The sequence below is a fragment of the Aquila chrysaetos genome, chromosome Z (genome assembly GCF_900496995.4).
Source record: "Aquila chrysaetos chrysaetos chromosome Z, bAquChr1.4, whole genome shotgun sequence".
NCBI classification, from domain to species: Eukaryota; Metazoa; Chordata; class Aves; order Accipitriformes; family Accipitridae; genus Aquila; species Aquila chrysaetos.
Window position 1 is genome coordinate 47,814,320 of NC_044030.1, and position 17,354 is coordinate 47,831,673.

Below are 17,354 nucleotides of genomic sequence, written 5' to 3' on the forward strand. Positions count from 1 at the left end.
TCACTGCATTGTATTTACATTCAGAAAAAATGCTGAAAGTACAGAGGGAATACAAGTTTTTATTTAAGGGAAAGCTTTTGAATTCTTTGTCAAGTAAGGGAGGGTGGCAGAAAATTGGAAACTTGTTGGCAGGGGTTGTTACCCAGTCTGGCAGGTTATTAAGAGCTGCATTTACCAAGAGGGAAAACCACATTAAGTCAGAATGACACGACCCAAAGTTTCTTCTTAAAGGAAACTAGTTAAAAGATAAATTAATAAATCTAGTACATCATGTTATCTAATAAAGTAATTTAAAAAGCTATCCATCTGCAAAACCAGAAAAGCTCTCATGTTCCTAGGACACCATGATCTAATTATACTAAGCATGCTCTGAGAAACTCATATGAGCACAGCCTCCCACTATGGCTAAACCAAAAGCAACATTAAGTATAGTGAACTGTGGCTGAAGCAGCACTGAGAGGATAAAGGAACATAGGTAAGTAAACCTTAAGTTGGTAGTGCCTAAAGTGTAGGGCTGGATGAAGGGACTGCAAGGATTCATTTGTTCATTCCCCTGCCTAATATTGGATCAATTATACTTGGGACAGTCCTGAAAGGTAGCTGTGTACTATGCTAGAGTTTCTGTTGAAATCCTACCGTTTCCTTAGGCACTCTGTTTCCAGTTAAGTTTGCTCAAACTCAATCAGGTCATTGCTGCCACAAGGTTGGTTTTTTTTATCTAGTCCACTGTATATACAGAGAGATTACTCCCATTCTCTTTTGGTATTTTTACTTGTTTGTTGATGCCTGCTCAGATGACACTGAACATCCTCAGAGCCCTAGGTTGTAAAGGTTAACATTGTACTAGAAATATAGCCCGTATCTCTTCCCCATCCACTGCCCTGAGGACTGGGACCTAGGGGAATGACTCAGTTTGCTTTGCAGGTCAGGCCAGTTAAGCACAAACTGTTACTAAAACTACATCTAGTTCCTTAAAGGGTTGCTCAAAATAGCTTTCAGCGAGCTTTGCCCTCTGCTAGTCCTGTTCTCCTGCATAGCTCTTTATTCTGTGCACAAGTTAACAGACCTTAGCCTCTTCCTGGCCCGTTTTAGAAGCCTCCCCTTCTGTTAGTCCCATCCCAACACACTTCCTACAGTTGCTGTTATTTAGGAGCATATCTCTGTTTTAGCCAGTCTTACACCGTAAAAGGAGACAAGAGTTTTCACAGTGTCATAGTCAGTGGATACAGATCCAATGAATGTCAAGAAGGGCAAAAGAGGTGGAAATGGAAAAGGGCAGACTTGCTGTGGCAGCCAGAGAGGGACTTCTGGAGAGAAACTACTACACAAGCTAAGGGAGAAGCCCATTATTTTCAACTTCTCAGTGGTTTCACTTTTTTGAACTTGGAGGCAGTATTGTGTAACACACTTTTATTAAAACAGTTTTCTTTCCTCTTTCAATTTTCTCACTACTCTTATTTTCCTTCTATTTCTCTTTCAGTTTGCTCTCCTTTCACTTTTTTTTTTTTTTTCCATTTCTCTTCAGGCATAACTTTACTTCTCTATTCTCCCACTGACCTTTACATGTTATTCATGGTATTTCCCTGTCCTCTTTCCTGTTCCTCTTACTTGGATGTTATCTCCCTAGTTATTTTGCTAGGTCCCCTTGGACAATCCTTCCTCCAGCCTTTTCTGTTGAACTTGGGGATAGATGCTGTGGTCCTTCAGTGCTACCTTTACCTTTGCAGAAATTTAAAATAAGCAGTTTATAGGAGGCAGTGAAGAACAATGTGTTTTAAATGGAGCACTCAGTCAATTTATTTTTTGGCTTCAGCTCATTAGGAATGCTTGTACAATTAGAGATGGAGAAAAAGTTGGTTAATGTTAATTATTCCTTTCCTACTACTAATCCCACAACTACTTTGTGTCTCATACTAAGGGAAAGGAAGGGAGACCAAGAGGGAAGGGAGACAAAAACGTTGGTGAAATCCATTAACTTCATTTATTTTGAGCAGGCTAAGTGGGGCAATAACCACTCTGAAAAGGGTTTTTCTGATTTTACCTGGACTTCTTCCCATCACAGGAACACTTTACAAATTCTGATACCTCTACTGCCATGCAAGCACATACAATGAGAAACAGAGACACACATCCTTATTTGTAGAACTATATAGAAAATAGAACTTGTGGTCTAGATTCCTCTTCTCTTATTCCACAAATCCTCTTCCCCCTTATTTTCTTCTATAGTTCTTGAATGAGAAAATGTTATGACTCTTAAAGCCTAGCAGTATAATGTGTTTAGGTTACCATAATTATTATTTAGGTCTGGACTTACTACCCACCTGTGCCACACTGGTGACATGACTTAGTGATGGAAGGTTAACAAATACTTATTTTCACTTGTTTGCCCTTGGGACTTTTTGCCAGTTTTTATTGATTCTGGCAGTTCTGAGTTTCCATTTCAATATCCCAGTGTTAGAGCCAATAATTATATCAGCCCAAGAGAGATCTGATGTAAATTGGTACAAGTAAATTGGAAGGCTCCAAGTAAGGGAGTTTGAAACACCCTGCTATTATATACCAAGCACATGTTGTTGTTTTAATTCTTTCTAATGTCACACCCAGCCACCATTTTAGTTACTGAAAGAAATCTGAAAGCAAATATTGACCTTTGACAGGTTTGGCTGTAGAGGTATTTTTATGGAAATCTGGTCTGGAAAGGCATTGATTTTTCTGTATGTGGCAACACAATTTAATGTAACAACTTGAAAAGACACAGCTTAATGCAAAGTGATGGCTTGGAACCCAAGTAGTATGCAGATAAGATGTGATGTGAAGAGGGGAAGAGCTAAATAAAGGGAAAGAGGGAATAATAAGAAGAAAAAAGTCAAAGAATTGCTGAGCAGAAGTAAAATCAAGGTTTGTCTGGAAGCCTATTATTATGCTGCAAATAATAACAGAAATTATACAATTAATTATATAATAAGTTATATTATTGTATTATTATATTATATAAAAATATAATTGTTTTGTGCTTATTACTGCTTTCAAAATAACCACCAGCATATTAAATACATATATTTGTTCAGATGTATATGAGATGAATTTCCAGGTTTATGGAAGTTTAGGAGATTTCAGCAGGGTCAGGATTTTCTAACTGGTTTTGATATATGAGGGATCAGCAACATACAAAGGTGAAGATTTTGTTCATTTCTTTAGAAGCTTCTTGGGTACTCTGGGAATGGCCATTCTCATAAAGAAAACCAGGCAGGTTAAACTCATGTCGAGGATTTTAATGATATTTGTGTCAGTATCTGCAACAGCTAATCAGCTTCAATGAGGTTAATGATATATTTACACTTTCTAGTGCAATGCTAGTCAGACATAGCCACAGAATAGACCAAAGTTTACCTGAAGGATGCTTTGCTATTAGGATGGATTAACAAGCTGAAGTGTATTATTCTGATAAATTCTGCACTGGCTCTAGTGTCACAGTTGTTCAGTGTAGACATACCTTAACAACATTAATGACAGTGAATGTAAGTGCTGGAATAAATCTTCTGGAGCAGACAAATCTCTTCACGCTGAATGGAAGACCACAGTGCAGTGTAGTGCAGCATCACATGACCTATATCCAGTAGTAGAAGCAACCAGACTGCAGGAGCCCTGAGCTATATCACCCAGAAAGTTAACTACCACTTGCAGCATAGTACCTCAATTGAAGCTAAATTGGAGATTGTTATATTATGCTGTGTTTTAGAGGACAGATATGTCAGTCTAAAATTTGACATCTCCATTTAGCCATGGCAGGTCAGAAACAGAGTGTACAAATCAAACCAAACTCATTCTCAGTATCTCAATCAGTGAATGTAATTTCCAAAACCACAATAACAATCTTGCCAAACACTGGAGAATCAAGGAATACTGCAGCTGTGCTTAACTTAAATTACACTGGGGTCCATATGGTATTAAATCAGACTTATGTTACTGTACCAGCAATGAAAAGCATAATAATGGCAGCAGCACCACAAATTTATGAAAAGTTGAAATGTCAGTCATGTCTTTAGACATCTAGAAGATGTCTAATACAATGGTAGAAACTTTTTATTGTTGTTGTTTTTCCAGCATTACCAGTTTTCAGGCACAAATTTAAAGTGAGTCCTGTATGGGATATAATCAGCTGAAATGTATATTTCAGTTCTTTCTGCAGGAAACCATTGAAGTTGGTCAGTTCCTATGGTTGATCTGTGATTTTTAGTTTGCAGAATAATTCTGCTTTTAGTAGTGTGCCACCAAACAAGGATCAATACATGTTTTGACAGTTTTTTATGTCAGTGCTTAGCATGTTTGAAACTGTATGTGGATTTATTAGATGGTCTGTTAGAAAATTACATTTGTGGTAACCTTTTCACAAAGGCACTAAAAATGCTGGATTGTTTTTCTGCAGATTTAATAATTAGTTTAGTGGCTCCAGTAATGCCCTTTTGTAACTTTAAAAGCACCCATTTGTTGAAACTATTAAAAACATTATGATGAATAATGATGCAATGAATATATGATACAATGAATAATGAAAACATTGAAAGCATTTTAAATGTAAAAAAAATAAATTTATATCTTTGTTGCATCAAAGGGAGATTAAATACCATACTGGGCTACAGCAGTGACTGCTTTTGATTGAGAGTTGTATGAAGTTTGGCTGGAGTCTATTTCTGAAGTCTATCATTAGTGAGCTAAAATATGGGGAGTGGGGAAGAGAGGGAAAGAGAACTCAAAGCAAGGCTATGTTTTGATTAGATCTTGAACTTTCATAATAATTTCCTCTTTGAGAAGAGGTGTGAACTGAATAAACACTGTATTTATTAAATATAGAGAGGTCACTCTGACAAACTTCCAAATTAATGACAGTTTGTTCCCTTTCTTGAGCGTGGTGAGAGTTGCTGTTATTTCAATGATATGATAAAGATTTCTAGGCACATCTTCTTTTGTTGTTATTTTCTCCTGGTTTCAGATAGCTGGCAGATTATACTGAATTTTAAACAAAAGTACTTCTAAAATATTTCTGTCTCTGGGAACTCTGTCTCTGTCTCTGAATTCCTTCTACTTCTGCTTCCAAGGCTTAAATAAAATATACTGCTAAACAAAATCTTTGGTTTTCCTTACTGTTTCTAGCATTTCTTCTGTATCTTTCTCTTACATTTTCCTTTAGCCAAAGCTGGTTTCCAACTACAATTTCCAAATAAAGAAATATATCTTGTCAGTTTAGATACAAAAATTTTGATTAAAAAGACAAAAGAACCAACAAGCAACTTAATTTTCTTATTTTTGGCTTAATAAAATCTTCTGGGATCACAACTACCTTGCTAAGAGAAAGGCACAAGATAAAAGTGTGTGCAGCCCCACACTGGAAATGGGAAAGGAAAATTTTAGGGTAGGAAATACGGAAAGTCTACTTGGAAGTTACAGTTGAGTGAATGGATAGGAAAGGATGTGTCCTAACAGTTTTAGTTCAGAAAGCAAACAAGATTTACATAAACCGTGGATGTGAAGGCTGGCTGACAACCTCTAACAAAAAAAAGGAAATGGAATCTTGATGGTATGGATGTCATTTCCACTGGGAATGGAAAAGAGCTTATGGCAACACATATAATGGGACGTGAGGGAACTCACGTAAATGAGCATGGTATAGCTCTGTGTGTAGATAAAATGATTAGACAATTTCTCAGTATTCCCTGTAAACTCCTAGAAAAGGATGAAACATTTTAATACAATTTCCTAAAATCTTTCCTTTACCATTATTTTGATAATTTCAGAACTCTACTAGATCTTTCTGTTTAGCTACATCTCAGAAAATATGAAAAAGATCTCTGCCTGTCTACTAAAGCATGGGTGTTTTTCTAAGAAAATGCTGAGTGACTGCCAACTTGATCAGCTTGCACTGCCTCTTCAGGTCTAACACTACACCTACAATGAAATTTGATCAAGGGTTTCATTTTATGATCACTCTCAGTTTATTGTAGTTTCCCTGCTTAGCAGTGACATTGGTGAGCTGTTCTGTAAGAGCATTACAAGGTGATGCAAGGGAAGTTGTAGTGTAAAATATGGTGTAATAAGGGAGTTTAAAAATATCCTATAGCTCAGAAAATTTATCCTGTCTGTAATTACCAGTAAAATCCTATTATCAGTCAATCAACAAAGAACAACATTATTTACTGAGTACAAACTGGACTTCTTTGCTAAAGAGCTCATCAACCTAATGTGTATATTACGTGTTTTTGTCTGGAATTAAAATAGGATTAAAAAGAAATCCTAGTTTCTTTTTTTCTGTGCTCTCCCAGTGGAGCTGTGTGGTAACTAGAAATTGTCAGATGTTTTTGGAAGAGGTAGTTCTCCTCCATTCCAATTTCCAAATGCTGAACTTGTTAGAAAGTACATGAGCTACCAAAGCTACACAGATTCAATGCAAAGCTATAGGTCCCTGAATCATAATTAATGTCTGGCTATAGCTATTTTATTTGTGTGGAGTTGTAAGCAAGAGGTAAACTAGCAGACATTGCTCCGTGTCTTTGCCTAAACTCTACAAATAATTTTTAATTTCCCTGATCATCAAAGTTCCTGGATTTTTAATGCCATTGAAACCCAAAACAAAAGAGCCATGGGAATCTATTACAGAGTTTTCAGTTCTTGGAATTATCCATGGTCTTGGGTCCCATAATGTATCCTGTAGTCTTACTCAACAAGAACAAAAATGAACACAGAGCTTTGACAACAAAGAACAAACAGTACAGTCGTAGTAAAAGGCTTCAGAACTCTAAATGAATTCTGTCATGACTTGGAAAAACTGGCCAGTTTGCTCTGCTTTTCATTCTCTACATTGTAAAATGATGTGCTGGCTTTGTCTGGGTTACAGTTAATTTTCTTCACAGTAGCTTGTATGGGGCTATGTTTTGGATTTGTGCTGAAAACAGTGTTGATAATACAAGGATGTTTTCATTACTGCTGAGCAGTGCTTACACAGAGTCGAGACCTTTTTTGCTTCTCACCCCGCCCCACCAGAGAGGAGGCTGGGGGTGGGTGCACAAGAAGTTGGGAGGGGACACAGCTGCGACAGCTGAGCCCAACTGACCAAAGGGATATTCCAGACCATATGACATCATGCTCAGTATATAAAGCGGGGGAAAGAAGAAGGAAGGGGTGGACTTTCAGAGTGATGGCATTTGTCTTCCCAAGTTACCATTATGCATGATGGAGCCCTGCTTTCCTGGAGATGGCTGAACACCTGCCTGCCAATGGGAAGTGGTGAATTAATTCCTTGTTTTGCTTTGCTTGAGTGCATGGCTTTTGCTTTACCTTTTAAACTGCCTTTATCTAAACCCACAAGTTTTCTCAGTTTTATCCTTCTGATTCTCTCCCCCATCCTGATGTGGGGGTAGTGAGTGAGCAGCTGTGTGGTGCTTAATTGCTAGGGGGGGTAAACTGCGAAAAGTAAGAATAATAATTCTTACTTCCCTTCTTGGGTTTTCTGTAATATTCTTTTTCACATTTACACAATGTATTAAAAAAGCAAAACATGGTATATGCAATCATTGTTTGGTTTTACGATATTGTACAAATTACTTAAAAATAGCATCTAGGAAAGTATAAGCATAGTCTTTAAAGTCTGACGTGGTCTTTGTCAGGTCTTTGCCATGTCAGTGTATAATTCATACAATCACAGAATCATAGAATGGCTTGGGTTGGAAGGGACATTAAAGATTATCTAGTTCCAACCTTCTGCTATAGGCAGAGACATCTTCCACTAGACCAGGTTGCTCAAAGCCCCATCCAATCTGACCTTGAACACTCCCAGTGATGGGTCATCTACAACTTCTCTGGGCAACCTGTTTCAGTGTCCCACCACCCCCACAGTAAAGAATTGCTTCCTTATATCCAACCTAGATCTACCTACTTTCAATCTAAAACTGTTACCCCTTGTCCTATCAATACAATCCCTGATAAAGAGTCCTTCTCCATTTTTCCTGTAGGCCCCCTTTAAGTATCGAAAGGCTGCAATAAGGTCTTCCCCAGAGCCTTCTCTTCTCTAGGATGAACAATGCCAACTCTCTCAGCCTTTCTTCATGGGAGAGGTGTTCCAGCCCTCTGACCATTTTTGTGACCCTCTTCTGGACCCACCCTAACTGGTCCATGTCTTTCTCATACTGGGGCCCCCAGAACTGGATGCAGTACTCCAGGTGGGGTCTCATAAGAATGGAATAGAGGTGGAGAATCACTTCACTCAACTTGCAGGGCATGCTTTTTTTATGCAGCCCTGGATACTGTTGGCTTTCTGGGCTGCAAGTGCACATTGCTGATTCATATCTTATTTTTCATCTACCAATATCCTCAAGTCTTTCTCTGCAGGGCTTCTTTCAATCCATTCATTCCCTAGTCTGTACTGATACTGGGGGTTGCCCTGAGGCAGGTGCAGGACCTTGTACTTAGGTTTGTTGAACTTCATGAGGTTCAGATAGGCCCACTCCTCAAACCTTTCAGAGTCCCTCTGGATGACATCCTTTCCCTCAAGTGAATCAACTGCACCACTCATCTTGATGTCATCTGCAAATTTGCTGAGGATGCATTCAATCCCACTGTCTATGTCATTAATAAAGATATCGAGCAGTACCAGACCCAACAGGGACCCTGAGGGACACCAGTTGTTTCTGACTTCCACTTGTATATTGAACTGTTGACTGTAACTCTTTGGATGCAGCCATCCAGCCAATTCCTTATCTGTCAAATAGTCCATTCATCAAGCCCGTATCTCACCAATTTAGAGACAAGGATGTTGTGTGGGACCATCTCAAGGGTCTTGCAGAATTCAAGATAGATGACATCAGTTGCTCTTCCCTTATCCACCAACACAGTCACTCCACCATAGAAGGCTACCAGATTAGTCAGGCACAATTTGCCCTTTGTGAAGCCATGCTGGCTGTCTGTAATTACTTCCCTGTCACCCATATGCCTCGACATAGTTTCCAGGAGGATCTGTTCTATGATCTGACTGGGCACAGAGGTGAGGCTGACTGGTCAGTAGTTTCCAGGATCCTCCTTTCTACCCTTTTTAAAAATGAGCATGATGTTTCCCTTTTTCCAGTCACTGGGGACTTCACCTAACTGCCATGACTTTTCAAATATGATGGAGAGTGGCTTAGGGACTACATCAACCAATTACCATAGGACCCTGGGATGCATCTCAGTGGATCACAGGGACTCGCATGTGTTCATATTACTCAGATGGTCTTGAACCTGATCTCCTACGATGGGAGGGACTTCTTTAGCCCAGTCCCTGCCCTGAGATTCAGGGACTCAAGAGATATGGGGAGAGCATTTGCCAGTGAAAACTGAGGCAAAAATGTTGTTGAGTACCTCAGCCTTCCCCATGTCAGTGGTCACCAGATCCCCTGTCTATTTATGAGTGGGGGTACAATTTGTTTTGTCTTTCTTTTCTGACTAATGCACCTGTAGAAGCCTTTCTTATTCTTCACATCCCTTGCCAAATTTAGCTACAGCTAAATTTGTTCCTTAGCTTTCATGATCTCATGCCTACACCCCCAGCCAGTATCCACATATTCTTTCCAGGATGTGTATCCCTGCTTCCACTGCTTATGCATTTCTATCTTGTGTTTCAGCTTGACCAAGAGGTCCTTACTCATCCATGTTTGTCTTCTGCCTTCCTTGCCTGATTTCTTGCACATGTAAATTGCTAGTTCTTGTGTTATAAGAAAAATGTCTTTAAATATCTGCCAGCTTTCTTCTGCTCCTTTATCCCTGAGGGCAGTTTTGCAGGAGGTCCCATTCACCAGTTCTTTAAGCAACTGAAAGTTCACTTTCCTAAGGTTTAGAGTCTTGACTATACTTTTTGCCTGGCCTATATCCCAAGGCAACAATCTCTGAGAATAGCTACAGGTGTAATAACCTTCCTTGCAGGAGACTTGTGTTTGTATCAAATCATAGTGACAGAACAATAAAATGAAGCTGAACCTGACTGACACCTAGAACTTTTAAATTAATTTTTCATTCTTTGGAGTTTCAACACTTTAATGCTAAATAATGCAAATGAAAAGTATGTATATTTGCTTTAATGCAAAGGCTGCCAGCTAACTACTGATGCTTAAATTACAGTGGTAACCAACACAGGACTGTGTGCTGCATGGAGCTGAACAACCAGCTGCTTCTGACCAGTCTTCCCTGTGTTGGTTGCTTTGAGGATCTCTGTGCTAGCTGATTGTGAGTGTATAATGTTCTCATTATCTTGATGTAATGATGGAATAGCTGTAGCCAACACTTTATTGGGTAGAAGTGTAATGAAAAAACAAATGTAGTGGCTATCCAGACAGAAACATCAACACCTAATGGACTGTACATATCAGCAAGATCTATGCAGTATGTGGAGGGCTCCTGTAAGCCAAAAAGCCTTCATACATTCAGTAAGCATAAACACAATCACCCTTAGAACTCTGCAGAGGTCAGTTCCAAAACATTTTGATTCGACTAGCCAAACATCAAGTTCATTATATTCACAAGTGTTTGTGAATATTGGATAGCATTTCAGGGGCAGTAAGTGGGAGAGGTGTCCACATTAAGGGTCTTTTACAAATAACTTCCCTTCACAACAGAAAGGGGAGCCAAAGTTTTGTTTTCTAATCCTACTGCCAAAGGGAGAAGACAAGGTGATTAATAGATGAGGCTATTTTAAGATCTGAAAATTGTAGAATTTGAAATAACTACACTTTTTTTTTCTTGAAGTCAACTCATTAGAAGGAATTTATTTCCCTTTGCAGTCCAGTAGAGCTCCTGAACATCCCACATAAATTTCAGAAGTAAGTAAGAGATGATAGTTAATTTGCTATCTTGTGCAGTGCATGGATTTCATGATGGAATTGGAAATAGCATTTGGGAAGACCATTCTTGTGATAACCTGCAAGTAAAGTAGTCTCAAATGGAGATTACATTTTTAGTTTTGAGATCATCTCAAAAGTTTCAATTCACTATCTGCTGCATTAGAGATTGGAGAAAGACAGCAATAATTTACTTAGATATACTCTCTAGTAAAATGGATTGGATCGATGGGTAATTGTATGAATTGGTGCTGTATATCATTAATTTGTGGAAGCCACAAAGCACTGTCTATATCCAGACTTTTTCCTATTCCTGCAATACAAGCACTTTTCGCTTTACGCTAAAGGTTTTCATGTGACCTACAAATCTCCTCCAGGGGGTGTGGTTATCATAAGATAATCACACCCTTGGGGGATTAAAAACACTTGTCTGTGGATCATGACTTGTAATACCCCAGGGGTGTGATTATCTCAGGAAACTCACACTCACTGTCATGCCTAATTGCTTAATTATTACAGTGGTGAGTTCACACTACTATACAGGAGCAAAGGTTGTGTCAGCATTTCTCTTAGAAATTTCTGTTTTCAGAAATCTGCCATGAAAATCTGCTGCAGGCTGAAACCTGGCAAAAAAATATTCTGCCTGGGAGCAAATATCTCTACCAGATTTCTAAGAATTAGCTTGATTATATTTTAACAATGTCAGTGAGAAATAAAAGGTAACTATATGTGTTTACATGACAGCTGACATTCAGCCAAGGTTCTGACATTGAGTTAAATGGAGTCAAATATAGTAACATTTATTTAAAAATATTTATAAATATGTATTCATTCAAATAGTGCAATGACTCACAAAGTCTTTTGGGTAAAGGTATACAGTGTTCAAATATCTGTCTGAAAGTTTTTTACTGCTTCAGTAAAAATCAGGAAGGGATCAAGCTTACTGAGTTGTAGTACTGATGACTCCAACCCAGTTTCTACTCAGTGAGCACAGTACCAATCATAGATAAGTATGAACTGAACTTCTTGATCAAGTTCAGAGAATCACTGTTAATATGGATCCACAGACAGAAATTCTTATTTGTACAAGTTTCAAAATTTAGATATATTTAGTGATTCTATTTAAAAACCTTGCCAATTTGTATTTGCAGAGGTGGGAATTGCTGCTTTTTTTATTTTTTAGTCTAAGAGTAAGGGGAAGCTTAGCACTCAAGATACTGGTGTTCTTGTCCTGTAGCTTAAATATATCTAAAGTAATAATAATAATGGTAATAATGCAATATATTTCATACCTTCAGTAACCAAAAATATTCTTCCTATTTTCCATGAAAAGTTAATTTTAAAATGTTCATTTAATAGGCTTGTGTGAATTTATTTCTAAAGTTCTATTTTTTGTCAAATAATATTTAATACACACAGTATGTATTATTGCCTCATTTTTACTTTAAGGAAATACAAAAACGCCCATGAAAATAACTATATTTAAAAATATTTTATAAACAACATGTGTGGAAGTGGACAGTCTATGGAGAACCTGGAAACTAATCAATGCTATAATTCTTTTCTTATAAAATAAAAATAAAAATTGAAATTAACCACCGGATTATGTGTTTTATGGAACATTATATACGATTCAAAAAGTATGCAAGCAAAACACTATGTTTCTGTCTATATATTTCCTGACACAACAGGACCTGAGCTGATTGGAATGACAAGACATAAACTGTAATTTAAAGGATTTTTAAATCATATTTGTACATGTATTATTTGTTGTTTGTCTTAAAAACAAAAGGAGCAGGGCATACCTATGTTATTTATTTTTCTCTAAATTGGATATGGCTGGAGTGACCATACCATTCACAATGGAACCTCTTGAAAGCCACAGCCCATAATCCATCCTGACATACATTCTAATACCCTAGCTGTTGTGTGAGCAACATGCAATTTTATAACATGTACTTTTGTGTCATAGGATGTTACTTACTGCACCTAGCACATATAAGGAAAAAGGAAAACCTGGGAGTAGGTTGTAGGTAACTAGAATAGCTCATCTGTCAAACCAGTTGATAGTCTCAGAAGAGAAAATTGTTCCCCAGAGACAAACATGAGGAAGAGACAGGTGGATTATATTGATGGACTACAGATTGCCCAGGTGTGCTGTAAGGCATCAGTTCACAGCTGATAGCTAGCAGATGATAAATACCAAACTCTCTTTGAAGCCTAAAAAGTAGTCTAAGCAGCATGAAGGAGTAGGTAGAAATACAAAGAACATTATTACTGATTATAAAGTTGACACATTTTCATATATTTTTTGCATTTGGTGGGATTAATTAAAATATTAATTTCATGAGGACAGTTTAGGCAAGTTTAGAGAAGCTGTATGTGAGCTATTAAAAAGAGGAATGTTTACCTCAGTAGAAGAACTTCTATGTGTCAGAAGATCTCTCACTGCAGTGAGGCTGTTCCATCACTGTGTGCTGAGTTTTCTACTTCAGTATTGCATTCATTTTCAAATGACAAGTTTGAATTTAACCATATGAAATACTGGCATACTTTGCTTCAAAGAAATAATGCATTGTGTATAGATTCTACCACATGTTAAGAATTTAATCCTTCTTGCCTGCAGATACACAGTCCTGGAAAGAAGGCTGAATGCTGTGGATGACTGACAGTGTAATACTCGTTTGATACTGTGAAAAAAGACAATTTAATCTGACTGTTTTGTTGTTGTTTTATTCCTCTTTTCCACTTTATTATTCCCCACCTGGCATTCTTACTTTTACAGTATCTTCCACCTGGCAGTATTACAATAATTATACAGATGTATTGACAGCCAATGGATCTTAAACAGTGGGGAAAAACAGCTGGTGTTTTTGATTATGGAGTTCAAGATGATTCATAGGGAAAAAACTTAATGAATAGTTGCTAAAGTGAAATGATGGAAGGAGTAAGATCCAGGATACATTTTTTGCTACTATGAAGGTTTTTTGTTGTGTACCACTAGAAAAACAAGAGGGAGATTGGGACGTATGATCTGGAAGATGAGAAGATAAAATGGATATCTCCTATAAATTAAAGCATGATTCATATAAAGATTAGTGAATGATATAAGTAGAGAGCAATAAAGGAGCTTGACATTTCATACTAAGTACATTAGTTAATGGATAGAGAGATACCATATGGTGCCACTGTAGAATGAAAGATGAAGATTTCTTGGCCACTGGCTCACGATTATCGTCAAAACATGTTTGGATTATACCCTTTCAATAAGAAATTCATTTAAAATTACTTACCATGAGTGCTCGCTGTCTGGTTATGATAAGAGATAACCTGACAACTTCTGACATCAATCCTGAAATGTTTTTGTGGGTGTTTGTGTGTGTGTAATGAGGAAGCAAAAAGTATTAGAGGGCAAGGGGGTGGCAGAGTTGTGAAGCATAGCAAGAGAAATGCAAAGAGTAAGAGAACCAGAAAATAGAAGAAAGGGACAGAAAGCAAGAAAAAGAGAACAAATTCTTTCTTCTTGTGAGCAGAGAGAGTAGGGAAAATGGACAAAAAACCAATTAAACTCTGCAGTTAACCAGCATTGGCATAGCACTTCACTTTTTAATCAACTTTTTCAACTTAACTTTTTAATCGACTTCAGCAACACATGGGGATGAGATAAAGAGGTCATGAGCAATAAGAGTGACAAAGGGGGAATGAATGAAATGCGGAGAAATAAAGGACAAGTTGCCAACCACTTTTCTGATATAAGTGATGAAATTCCTGATTACGTTCCATGCAATGCTATGGTTTGGCTGACTGGTGTGTTTTGCTAGAGCATTTTATAAGTACTCATTCAAAGATAAAAATACCTTGATACTTCTATGGAATTCCCATTAATACTACATTCAGATCATGGGCTACCAATCAAAACTAAATAATTTTTCTTGCATATTTTATTTTCTACCTTTTGCAACTACAACAGAAACTTAGTATTAAAAAATGTTTAATAATAACAAAAAAAAACCCCTGAAGTTTGGTTCTTGGTCCAATGTAGATACTTAGATAGCCTTATTTGCATAAATAATCACAGCACTGACAATTTGGTGCCCACTTGTGGCTGTAGAATGCTATGTTAAACATGAATTTTAACTAATATTTTTGCCTTAAGTCTTTCTGTTTGGTTTTATTTGGTTTTGGTTTTTAATGGAATAATAGTACTTTTAATCTTCATAGGTGAAGTGGGGGAGTGCATTTTCATCTCCAGGCAGTGTTTATTTCCATAAATATGGACTTCATTTTGAGTACGGTTTTGATTTTGATATTCCTGGGCAATTTATTAAGTTCCAAAATATTTGTTAATCTAGTCTTCCTGCCATACATGGTTTCAGATTTCATTGGCAATGATGTTTTCAGAAAGCCAGTTTCCACATCCTACATACATACTTTCAGAAGTCCTTCTAAGTTTACTTTTTTCTGAGGATCACCCAATACAGAAAGAAAGAATGGGACAGTTCAGTCTCAACATCCTAGCTGATCACAACTTAATAACAGAATTCACATAAAGAATATGAAGAATTGGTTGTGATAATTAAAATGAGTCTGAAGAAGAAAAGGAAATATTTAAATACAGAAACACAGTAGGAGGCAGCATTTAGCACAAACAGAGGTCACATTTACATGGCAATTTTTTTCCCCAAGCATTAGACATTCAGCTGTACTAAAGAAAATGGTCAAAACATTGCTGGGGCTACAAGACGGCTGTTTCTTCACCCAGAAATTCAGGGAGCGGATTCTCATTGCTGTGTTCTAGCCAGGTACACCTGTTCTCCAGTTTCACTTGCTACTGTCTTTAGCATCTTCTCCTTTAAAATAGATTATTTGCTTGTAAACAGTACCTCTGTGGTATGAAATAGAGAAATATATGTTATATGTGCTGTGCAGGTTGGGGGGTATAGTACCCTACTCTTTGGAAAGAACTGGGTCTTAGTCATCAGCAAAGACTGAGCTGTACCATTCCTTTAATTACTGAAGATGACAGTACATGCTCCCCCCCTCCCCGTATTAATGGTATGTGAGCCAGGCAGAAAGAGCTATAAACCCGTCAGTTTAAAAATAAGAGTTCTTACACATTTCTGAATCTTTACCAATAGAAACTGAAGTTCTCTAATTAAAAAAAAAAAAGAAATTATTATCCAGATACAACTGCCCAGGAAATTCAAGAACATATGTCAGTAACTGATGTTTTCTTATCTTCCATCAATAGCACATACTGAAAAGAAAAAAAAAAATATGGACAGCAATTAGAATTATTCTGACCATTATTTCCAGAACAGCTTCCTTTCCCCTAAGTACCAGAAACTTAATTGCTTACTTTATCAAAATTATTTGTCACTAGTACAGAGCTAATCTCAATTTGCAAATCCACTTCTCAGACAGTTTGCAGGTTTGATGTGTTCTGAGTGTAGATTATACAATCAAATAAACTAATTTACATTTTAAATGTACTTCTGGCTTATTATAATTTTCACCATGTTACTAGCACCATATTTTCTGGTGGCTGGTATGCTGTAGGCAGCTATGAACATATTTATTACTTTTCCTTAGTGAGGAAGAGAATGTTCTCTTTTCTCTCTTATTTTCTTTTTCTTATGGTACATATATATAAATTTCAGCTATATGTATATGATCAGATTAAACAAATTATTGGCAATCTTATGTAATTCTTATACAGCCGAAAGAGCTCATGAGGACAAAGCATATTTTAAAGAATATTTACCTACATTGTCAATGTAAGTTTATGAAACAAGAACAATGGATAAATCGTATTTTATTGAATGCTGATAAACCACTATAAACTTTGTTACTTCACTCCAATTTAGCAAGTCTGACCTTGTGTCTGACATCAGCCATGCAGTTTCTTAATGAATTTTGGAAAATACTTACAGAAAGAATGACAGGGTCTGTCACTATGAAGTGAGCGTATGTGACCAGTTGTAATAACAACGTTAAGGTCAGGCAGGAATTTTCATTTCAGTACAAATCCTAAGAAATCTTACATGTATTCCAAGTATGTAATTTCTTGTCCTTTCTGTGATGAAGAGAACATTTAACTGAGAAAATATTAGAGTGTTTAAATCTCTGTCTGAGTTGTAGTCTTCCTGTAAAATAGAGTAGGATATGGTTGACTGTGGGGTAGGAGGGGAAGACGGGCTGAGCTGTTGATGGATGTAGCCTCTGAGTTTTATTCCATTCCAGTAGACATTCCAGTGTTAGAAATAATATATGAAAAATGTGTTGACATTTTATAAATGCTGCTGAATTCAAGGAGTTGTCATCTAGATGACACCATTCCATTCACTTTTGTCAGTTATGAGAAATGAACCAAAATCATAGTGTTGACCCAGTGCTCTTTCTATTACCTTTTACTAAGCAGAATGAGTCAAATCTTGCCAAGAATATTTGCTTTTCTCACTTAATGATAGAACGGCTTTTCTTTCCTGAGTTTCAGTG

The 17,354-nt window shown here is 37.1% G+C and overlaps 1 long non-coding RNA gene across 2 annotated transcripts in view; it reads left to right on the top strand.

Moving 5' to 3' along the window:
* The first annotated feature begins 405 nt into the window (after window positions 1–405).
* The window catches only part of LOC115337383, a 71,594-nt gene continuing 54,645 nt past the window's right edge, over window positions 406–17,354 (top strand). For both annotated transcript variants that reach the window (XR_003922119.1, XR_003922120.1), the window contains exons 1-2: window positions 406–475; window positions 10,141–10,245. This is a non-coding gene — a long non-coding RNA (uncharacterized LOC115337383). The remainder of the gene's footprint in view (window positions 476–10,140; window positions 10,246–17,354) is intronic.